Below are 9580 nucleotides of genomic sequence, written 5' to 3' on the forward strand. Positions count from 1 at the left end.
ATTTCAGACAATGTAGACATCAAAACAAGGAAAAGTATCAGGGATAACAGGAGTATTACATAATGATAGAAGGATTAATTCTCCTAGAAGACATAACAATTCTTAACATGTATGTGCCTGACCACAGTGTCAAAATACATGAGGCAAAACTGATGACACTGCAAGGAGAAATAGATGAATCCACCATGATAGTCAGAGACTTCAATGTCCCTACATCAAACATGAACAGACCCAGCAGGCAGAAAATAGGTAAGGACATAGTTGAACTCAACAACACCATCAACAACTGGATATAATGAACATCTATATACCATTTCACCTAACATGGCAGAATACTCATTCTTCTCAAGTCCACATGGAATATTCACCAAGACAGACCACATTCTAGGCCACAAAACACATGTTAACAAGTTTACAAGAGTAGAAATCATACAATGTCTGCTCTCAGACCACAGTGGAATTAAACTAGAAATCAATAATAAATATAGTTAGAGAATCTCAAAATAGTTGGCGATTAAACAACACATTTAAAAATAACACATGGGTCAAAGAAGAAATCTCAAAATATATTTTGAACTAAATAAAAATGAACACAGAACGGTTCCAAAATTGTGGTGAGTCCTATAATTCTGGTATGTCTCAATACTTGTTATCAGTAATAATTACGGTGATGTGAAATTTTTGTGTGCCACAGAGATGGCCAGATTTCCTTGTTAATTGTGTCTTTAACTGTGGCTGTCCTAATACTTTTGTCATCCACAGATAATTGTCTTGATCCTTTTCAAGAGGTGGTTCATAATCAGTTATAAAATTCTCGTGGGTGCTCTTGAATGAAGGTTTCTGATAACTAGAGACTGTGCCATTGAAATAGAAAAAACCAAAAAAAAGAACTTCCAGGACTGCATAGAGAGCTGTTGTTTTCATGAGGACTGTTGGCCCAATATTGGGCAGAACAAGAGTTAATTGTAGGGATTTACCTGGTAGAAGATCAAAATAGGCTGGGCACAGTGGCTCATGCCTGTAATCCCAGCACTTTGGGAGGCTGAGGCCAGAGGATCACTGGAGTTTGAGACTAGCAGTTTGAGACCAGCCTGAGCAATATAGGGAGACCCTGTCTCCACAATCAATCAATCAAAAATCTGGGCATAGTGGTGTACGCCTGTGGTCTCAGCTACTCGAGAGGCTAAAGGAGGAGGATTACTTGAGCCCAAGAGGTTGAGGCTGCAGTGAGCTGTGAGCACACCACTGCACTCTGGTCTGAGTGACAGAGCCAGGCCCTGTTTCAAAACAACAAAAAACACTAAAATAATCTTTCTTTGACCTTTTCTTCAAAACATTGCTCATGTTTTAAAGAAAGAAGTTTTCTTTTTAATCAAGAAAACTTTTTTCTCTTTTGAGCTATTTACAGCTTTTAATAATTGAGTAAAGTATACTTCTGTAAGCAAAATTTGGAACATATTTCTTTCTCTCTAGTTGACTTCTCTAGAATTCGAAAACTATTTGTGAGTATTCTTAATTTGTGGCAATACAGTTGTTTGCCTAAGTGCAATAAGAATCTGTCTTCTTTTGTAACAGGCACAATTACAGACACTTTTTGTTTTGTTTTATTAAGGCTTTGACTGGAATAGCATGCTTTCAGATTGCTTTTAAAAATTGGGGTTTACTTAGAGAACTAATAATAGCTCCTTGGAGAAACTGGTCTCATATTTTGTCTGTGTAGCCCCTGTGCAGGGTTTCTGACCTGTGGAAAAGAATGTCACTTTCTGACAGGTCCAGGAGACCCCAAATTATTATAAGACCTTGAAAGAAAAGGAGTTCACCCAATTCATACAAGTATTTGTAGGTTCAAATACATCTATGATGGGGCTCAAGGCTTTAAAAAGTCTAACCAGAGATTCCTATGGAATAAAGTTCCAGCCAAACCAATTTTTTTTTAAAAAAGGATTCTATATGGCAAATAATTATTCTTGCTGTACTTTTACGTAAATAATCACACCAAGTATAATAAGACTAAAATGGCCAGGCACAGTGGCTCATGCCGGTAATTCCAGTACTTTGAGGGCCCAAGGCAGGTGGATCACATGAGGCCAGGATTTCAAGGCTAGACCAGCCAACAGGGCAAACCTTTTCTTTACTAAAAATACAAAAATGAGCTAGGCATGGTGGTGCATATCTGCAATCCCAGCTACTTGGGAGGCTGAGGCATGAGAATCTCTTGAACCCATGAGGCAGAGGTTGCAGTGAGCCAAGATTGCACCATTGCACTCCAGCCTGGGTGGCAGAGTGATATTCTGTCTCAAAAAAAAAATTATGGAAGATGTGCTTTCCTAATGATTAAGGATGTTGAGCATCTTGTCATGTGATTATTGACCATTTATTATATACCTTCTTTGGAGGAATAGCTATTCAAGCCATTTGCCCATTTTTTAAATTGGGTTTTGTTGTTGCCTGTGCTTTTACTGTCATATCCAATGAATCACTGCCAAATCCAATGTCACGAAGGTTTCCTCATTTTCTTGTAAGAGCTTTATATTTGTAGCTCTCATGTTTAGGTCTTTGATCCATTTTGTTGTTGTTGTTAATTTCTGTATACAGCATATTGTAAGGGTCCAACTTCATTCTTTTACATGTGACTATGTAGTCTTCCCAATTCTATTTGTTGAGAAGATGGTCCTTTCCTCATTGGATGGTTTTAACACCCTTGCCAAAAATAATTTCATGTATGGGAGGGTTTATTTCTAGGCTCTCTATTCTATTTCATTGGTCTATGTGTATTGACCTGAAGGAAGAAAGTGGGCAAAATTAATAATGTACAGAGTTTATTTGGGCCAAGGTTGAGGACTAGAATTTGGGAACCACTGGGAAACGCTTCAGAGAGCAAAGGAGAGACTCAAGTCTTTAAAAGCAGAAAAAAAAGGATGAATCAAAAGAGAAACAAACTTACAAAAGTTGTGTTTCAGGAATTCTCATTGGTTTACAGAAATTGGCTATACAGTTTTGAACTACAGGGTATGAGCTATGGTGTCCAGCATATAGCATTGTTAGCTTAATTTATGGTTATTTGGTGCTGACAGTCTAGAGTCCTGATAGCAGGAAACTTTTAAATAATGAGTTAGGTCAAAGGTGGAGTAAAAGGTGACTACTCTCACATTCCAATGCCTATTTGAGCCTGATAATTTAAACAACGTTAACATTCCTCAGATTAAAAGTTTCTTGTCTTCCTCAGGTGTCTGTCTTTATGTCAGTATCACACTATTTTGATTACTGTGGCTTTGTATTAAGTTTTTTTTTTTTTTTTTCCAAAGACTGGGGTCTCACTCTGTTGACCAGGCTGTTCTCAAACTCCCAGCCTCAAGGGATCCTCCTACCTCAGCCTCCTGAGTACCTTGGACTATATGTACGCATCACCACGCCTGGCTATAGTATGTTTTGAAATCAGCAGTGTGAGACCTCCAACTTTATTGCTTCTCAAGATTGTTTTGGATATTCGAGATCCCTTTAAGTTCCATATGAATTCTAGAATTAGTTTTCCTATTTAAGCAAAAATTGTCATTGGAATTTTGATAGGGATTGCATAGAATCTGTAGATTTCTTTGGGTACTTTGAACATAGGATGTCTTCCCATCTATATGTGCCTTCTTTCATGTTTTTCAGCCATCTTTTGTAGTTTTCAGGGAACAAGTCATTAATTTACTTGGTTAAGTTTACTCTAAGTATTTTAGTCTTTTTGATGGTATTGTAAATGAAATTGTTTGCTTCATTTCCTTTTTAGATTGTTCATTGTCAGTATATAGAAATGTAACTGATTTTTAGGTGTTGATTTTGTATCCTGCAACTGTGCTGAAGTCACTTATTAGTTCATGTGTGTGTGTGTGTGTGTGCACGCGCGCGTGTGTGTATAAGATTATAATCTTAAAGGTTTTCTGCATGTAAGATTATGTCATCTGCAAATAGAGATAATTTTACTTCCTCCTTTCCAATTTGGATGCCTTTTATCTCTTTTATTTGCTAAATTGATCTGCCTAGGACTTTACTATGTTGAAGTGGTGAAAGCAGGCATTCTCATATGGTTTCTCTTAGAGAAAAAGCTTTCAGTCTTTCACCATTATGATGTTTACTGTGGGTTTTTTTTTTTTTTTTTAATATGGCCTTTACTATATGAGGTAGTCTTCTTCTATTCCTTGTTTGTTGAGTGTATCATAAAGGTGTTGAATGTTGTCAGCTTTTTCTGCATCAGTTGGGTTAATCATACTTTTTTCCCTTATTCTGTTACTGTGATGTATTACCTTGATTGATTTTTGTATGCTGAACCATTCTGAATTTCAAAAATAACTCTTACTTGAACATGCTGTATATTTATTTTAAAATGTTATTGGATTGTGTTTTCTAGCATTTTGTTGATGGAGGATATTGGTCTGTAGTTTTCTTGTAGTGTCTTTGTCTGGTGTGGTATCAGTTTAATGCTGGCTTCATAAAATGAATTTGGAATTGTTCCTCCTTTGTAATATGTTGTAGGAGTTTAATAAAGTTGGTGTTACTTCTTTGTTTTATGGAATTCACCAGTGAAGCCACCTGGTCATGGGCTATTTTTGGAGGGAGGCATTTGATTACTGATTTAATCGTACTAGTCATAGTTCTATTCAGATTTTCTACTTTTTCACAATTCATTGGAAGGCTATGTGTTTCTAAGATTTTGTCTATTTATAGGTTATTCCAGTTTGTGGTGTACAACTATTCTAGGATTTTGTCTATTTATAGGTTATTCCAGTTTGTGGTGTACAATTATTCTTAGCAGTTTCTTCTAATCCTTTTTATTTTTGAAATTACAGCAGTAACATGCCCTCTTTTATATCTGATTTTAGTTAATTTGGGGATTATAGGTTTTAAAAAAGAATACTACAATTTGAAGTGACTTTCTTGTAACATCATACCAAGTGGTACATAATATTCACATAACATCACTCACTGATGCTATTATCCTCTAGGAGTGCATCTTAGGCAGGTGAGAAACCCATCAGGGGACATTCGGCAGTGGCTGTAGACATTTTTGGCTGAGTGTCCTAACCAGGGGAGGGCTGCTACTGGTATCTAGTGGATAGATGCCAGATATAGTATCAAATATCCAATAAATCCAAAAGACAGCTCCCCACAGCAAAGAATTATGTGATCCAAAATGTAAATAGTGCTAAGGTTGATAAGCCCTGCCTTAAGGTAGTTTTTGTCAGATTTCTTCACTGTAGTTAGTTTTTCCTTTTCCATACTTTTTTTTGGAAGTAAGTCAAAAGATCCAGCTTCCTCTGGAGGAGGAGAGAATCTAAATATACAATTTGAAATTTTTCCGTAAGGAAGAGTTGTCTCTTCTCTCATACCTATTTATCAGTATGGATGCATGTATACTTATTTGGCCTTGGGAACTCCTTCAGTTTAGCTCCTATGTTCCTTTGACATGCCCCTGTCCTTTTGTTTTTTGAGCTCTTACCTACTTTCTTTACTACTAGATGCTCGAGGCTCATCTTGCATTTTCCCTGCCCTAGCCCTAGAACCAGCCATTTCTCAAAGGAACCCTGGTTCCTTTTATTTGGAGAATATTTAGAAACCAAGGTCTGGTTATGCTCATTGATATTAGGGTACCATTGCTTCTAGATCCTCTCCAAGAGCTAGGTAGTGTATGTATATATACTAACATATGTATAGATCTGTGTTATATAATTGTTTCTGCATATGCATCTGTGTGTGTACATAAAATGTATATATGATTTCATATTGATGTCTCTGACTTTAATGGCTTTGGTAATTTTTGATTGATCACACTGTGCATGAAAAATTGCAGAATCCTCCAGAGAGAATTCACCCTTTCCTCTTTTCTAGCTGGCAGCTAGATTAGGGGAAAATAACTTACTTCACTAAAAGGCTGACCTTACTTGACATTGCATTCAGTCTTTTTAAGACTTCGTCACACAGGTTTTATCCTCTCTTGGGGTGTAGCCATATAATGTTTACATTGAGAATGTGGAGTGTTTACAAGGACACCACCTACCTGGCACAATTTATACTCCAATTTTTCCTCCCTAGTACGAGTTGGCTGAGTTTCATTTAACCTTCCAGCATTCTTTGAATAGATTTCTTGGCCCTTTGCCCTGTCAGTTCAAGAATCAGCAAATGCTGGAGGAATCAACTAGCATAAAGTGTCAGGCCCAATTCTCTGCATTTCCCTTCCACAATATATAAAATATATATATACAGTTGTTCAAATTTTGCAATTTTGCAACTCATTTCTAAGACCTAGTAAGCAACTAGATTTGGAAAACTGAAGGTCAGGAGTGTAGGTTGATTACCAGTTATTTTACGTGGATGACAAGGTGTTTAGCAGGAGGAAGAAACCATGGATGTGTGTGTTAAGTTCATGAATCTGAGTTTACCTGTAGGACACTGAATAGAGAACTGTGTAGTAAGTTCTTAAAATGTATTCTCAGGAAATAGCTAAACTTCAGAAATAGATTTAGAAGCCATCCTATTTTTTCTTGCTTTTTAAATTCTCCAAAGAACAGATAATAAATTTTACCTTTCTCTTACCTACTTCTCAACCAATCACCATGTCAATAACTTCTAGCTTTTCTACTTCTGGACCTCACAATTTTATTTCTAGGCTTTAAAAATGGGTTTCCTTTCTGCTGTTTCTCTCCCCCTTTTAATCTGAGACTCTTTTTAAAGAAGGAAGATCATTCAAAGACCATAATGACTTTTCATTACTTTGAGAATAAAATGCAGAAACATGAAATCTAGTCCAACCACACCAAGTACTTTTGTTTTAGAGATGAGCTACAACCCAGAAAATTAAAGTGCATGCTTGTTTAGCATCACAATTTTAAAGTCTTTTTCTCACTTGATTTTCATTTCTACCTTATTATTACCCTTTGAAATGTATGTTTCAATAAACATTTTCATAATGCATCATAATTTCTGTGAACTTCTTGAGGGCAGGGGCCCTTCCGCTACCCCTCTTCAGCACGACCCAGTACAGTGCCTGCCACTGAATATTTATTGAATAAATGATAACCACTATACTCTGCATTTCTTGCACTTCCTTCTGTGCCTTTGCTGATTATTCCCTCCCTGCCTTTATGCCTCTCTTCTCATCCTTCAAAGCTCAAATTTCAGGAGTTCCACAAAGCTTTCTTTTTTTTTTCTAATCAGAATTGAACCCTGACTTCTCTGAGCTCTTACAAGCATGTCCTACTTTTATGATTACATCCAGCCATGTGTTTTCTATACATTTTAGTCTCTATCACTATAGAATATACACTTTATTGGAAGAGATAGTATATTCTTTTTATGTACTACAAAACCTCCCAAAATGCCTTGCCTTAGCATCACACTCCTAAGAAAATAATAGAATTTAACAATGTCTACTAAATTAAATATTAATTCGACAATTATGGGGGACAAAGTAAACAATGTTGTAGTATTATTTAGTAGCAGAACTTATCAGAAAGACAATTTGAGTATTTTATTTTTTCAAACTATTTCTATTTTTCACTGGAAAACTTTGCATGTATGTTGCCTGTTTTCAGTATGTATGTCAGAAATAAAAACGTCTGATATTGCCACTTGAAAAAATATCAAAGTCTTTTTATTTTAAAACAGAATATACTATACAAATTAATCATGTAGGTACTGTAGCTACTGTGTAGGAAAAACTTATTGTCTTCCCTATACTCACAACATTTCTGGCACCACATGTGTATGAGGTTCCCCCATACAAGCAATTCTCCAATTTTTTGTGGACATCCACTAAGTGCCCATAATTAAATTTTGACACTGTCTACCTGGAATCAGATCAGCATAGATGCTTCAGGTTAAGGGCTCAGTTCCACAACTGATACCAATTGTGTCAGTTTTGGACACCAATCTGCATTTCAGACATCAATCTCATGTCCATGTTTTCACTGGTGCTTCTGCCCAACTGGCTATAATATAATCCAAGGTTCCTACAATCCCCTCTTTGAGTGTGAGCATTAGCTGTTGGGAAAAAAAGGCTGATGCATGACCTGATTATCTGGCACAGGATGGGAGTTAATGGAAGACCATGCTCCGTGCTCAAAGCAAGGAAGACCTCTTTGAAGCACCAGAATGTGGTCATACTTGCTGGCTCTACCTGCAGCCTTTTCCCCATCTGTTTACTGATTGTATCTAAGTAGAGTATGCTTTATACCTTCAAAGGAAATCCCAGACTGCTATAGCTATAGATCATCTGCTTGATGCTTCGCTTCCTTTTCACCCGCCACATCCCTGAGCACATGCTTCTCTGGTTAAACACTCAATAGTGTGCATCACCAGTGCATCCTCCTACTTGCGTCTGCCCCCTGGGAGCCCAACTTTATGCACTCTTACTCTTGTCTCTTAATTTGTCTCTGCTGACCCTCGTTAATTCCTAGGTTGTGTCTGGGCTGGTCCCCAACATTAGCTAGAATGGTTCATAGAATGTAGGAAAAGTTTATTGACTAGATCTTTGTAAAAGAATATAACCAAGGATCAGTCAGAAGAAAGAGATGCATAAGGCAAGGTGTGTGGGAAGAACATTGAGCTTCCTTCCATGCCCTCCTTACTAGGAGGTATGCCACCCTCCTAGTACCTCCACAGGTTCAACCTGGAAGTTCTCTAAATCCTGTCCTTTAGGTTTTTATGAAGGCCACATCATATACGCATAAATGATTAAATCACTGGCCATTGGTGACTGAATTCAGTCTCCAGCCTCTCTCCACCTAGAGGGCAAGGTAGGGTTGAGCTGATCTGAAAGTTCCAACCCTCTAATTACATGGTTGGTTCCCCTGGCAACTAACCCCCATCCTGTGGTTTTCTCTTTCCAAAAGTCATCTCATTAACATAAGCTCAGATGTGGCTAAAGGGGCTTGTCATCTTAATTACTCTTACCACTCAGGAAATTTCAAGGGTTTTAGGAGCTCTGTACCAGGGGATGAAGACCAAATATATGTTTCTTATTATAAATCACAATATCACACCTACCACTTTTTGTTCAATCTATAGATGACAAGATAAATCCTGATAGAAAAATCTCTACACTTTGACATAGGGAAATAATTTTTAAAGACCCTGTTTTACATGTTTAGAAGCTGTGATTAAATGGTAGTGAAGAACTTTCAAACCAATAAAGTTTATGGGCTCCATTATTCAAAACAAAATAAATCCATATCTGCTGTGAACATTATAAGAACTTGAACAAACTAATGTGCACTTGGAAAACTAGATCCCCCACAACTAAAAGCAAAAAAAAAAAAAAAAAAACTTCTGAGAAAAAGGGGCACTGGAATTATGTACTTAGCAAGTTTAATACCAGAATAGTATAGCATGTTTACACACAGGGAATTTAAAAATAGATATCTAGCATTAGCATATAGTAAGGCTCTAGCTGTCATCGGTGTCATATTATGATAAATGCCAGTTCAGATGTAGAGGTGATTTAAGTTTTCCCTAAATTGTCTAAAATAATTTCTGATATGCAATTGATTTAGGCTCTCTAAAGGTTTGAGATTATAACAATAATGCATTTCCTTCTGAGTTC

Source organism: Sapajus apella, unplaced genomic scaffold (genome assembly GCF_009761245.1).
Source record: "Sapajus apella isolate SASKATOON/1434 unplaced genomic scaffold, GSC_monkey_1.0 scaffold57, whole genome shotgun sequence".
NCBI classification, from domain to species: Eukaryota; Metazoa; Chordata; class Mammalia; order Primates; family Cebidae; genus Sapajus; species Sapajus apella.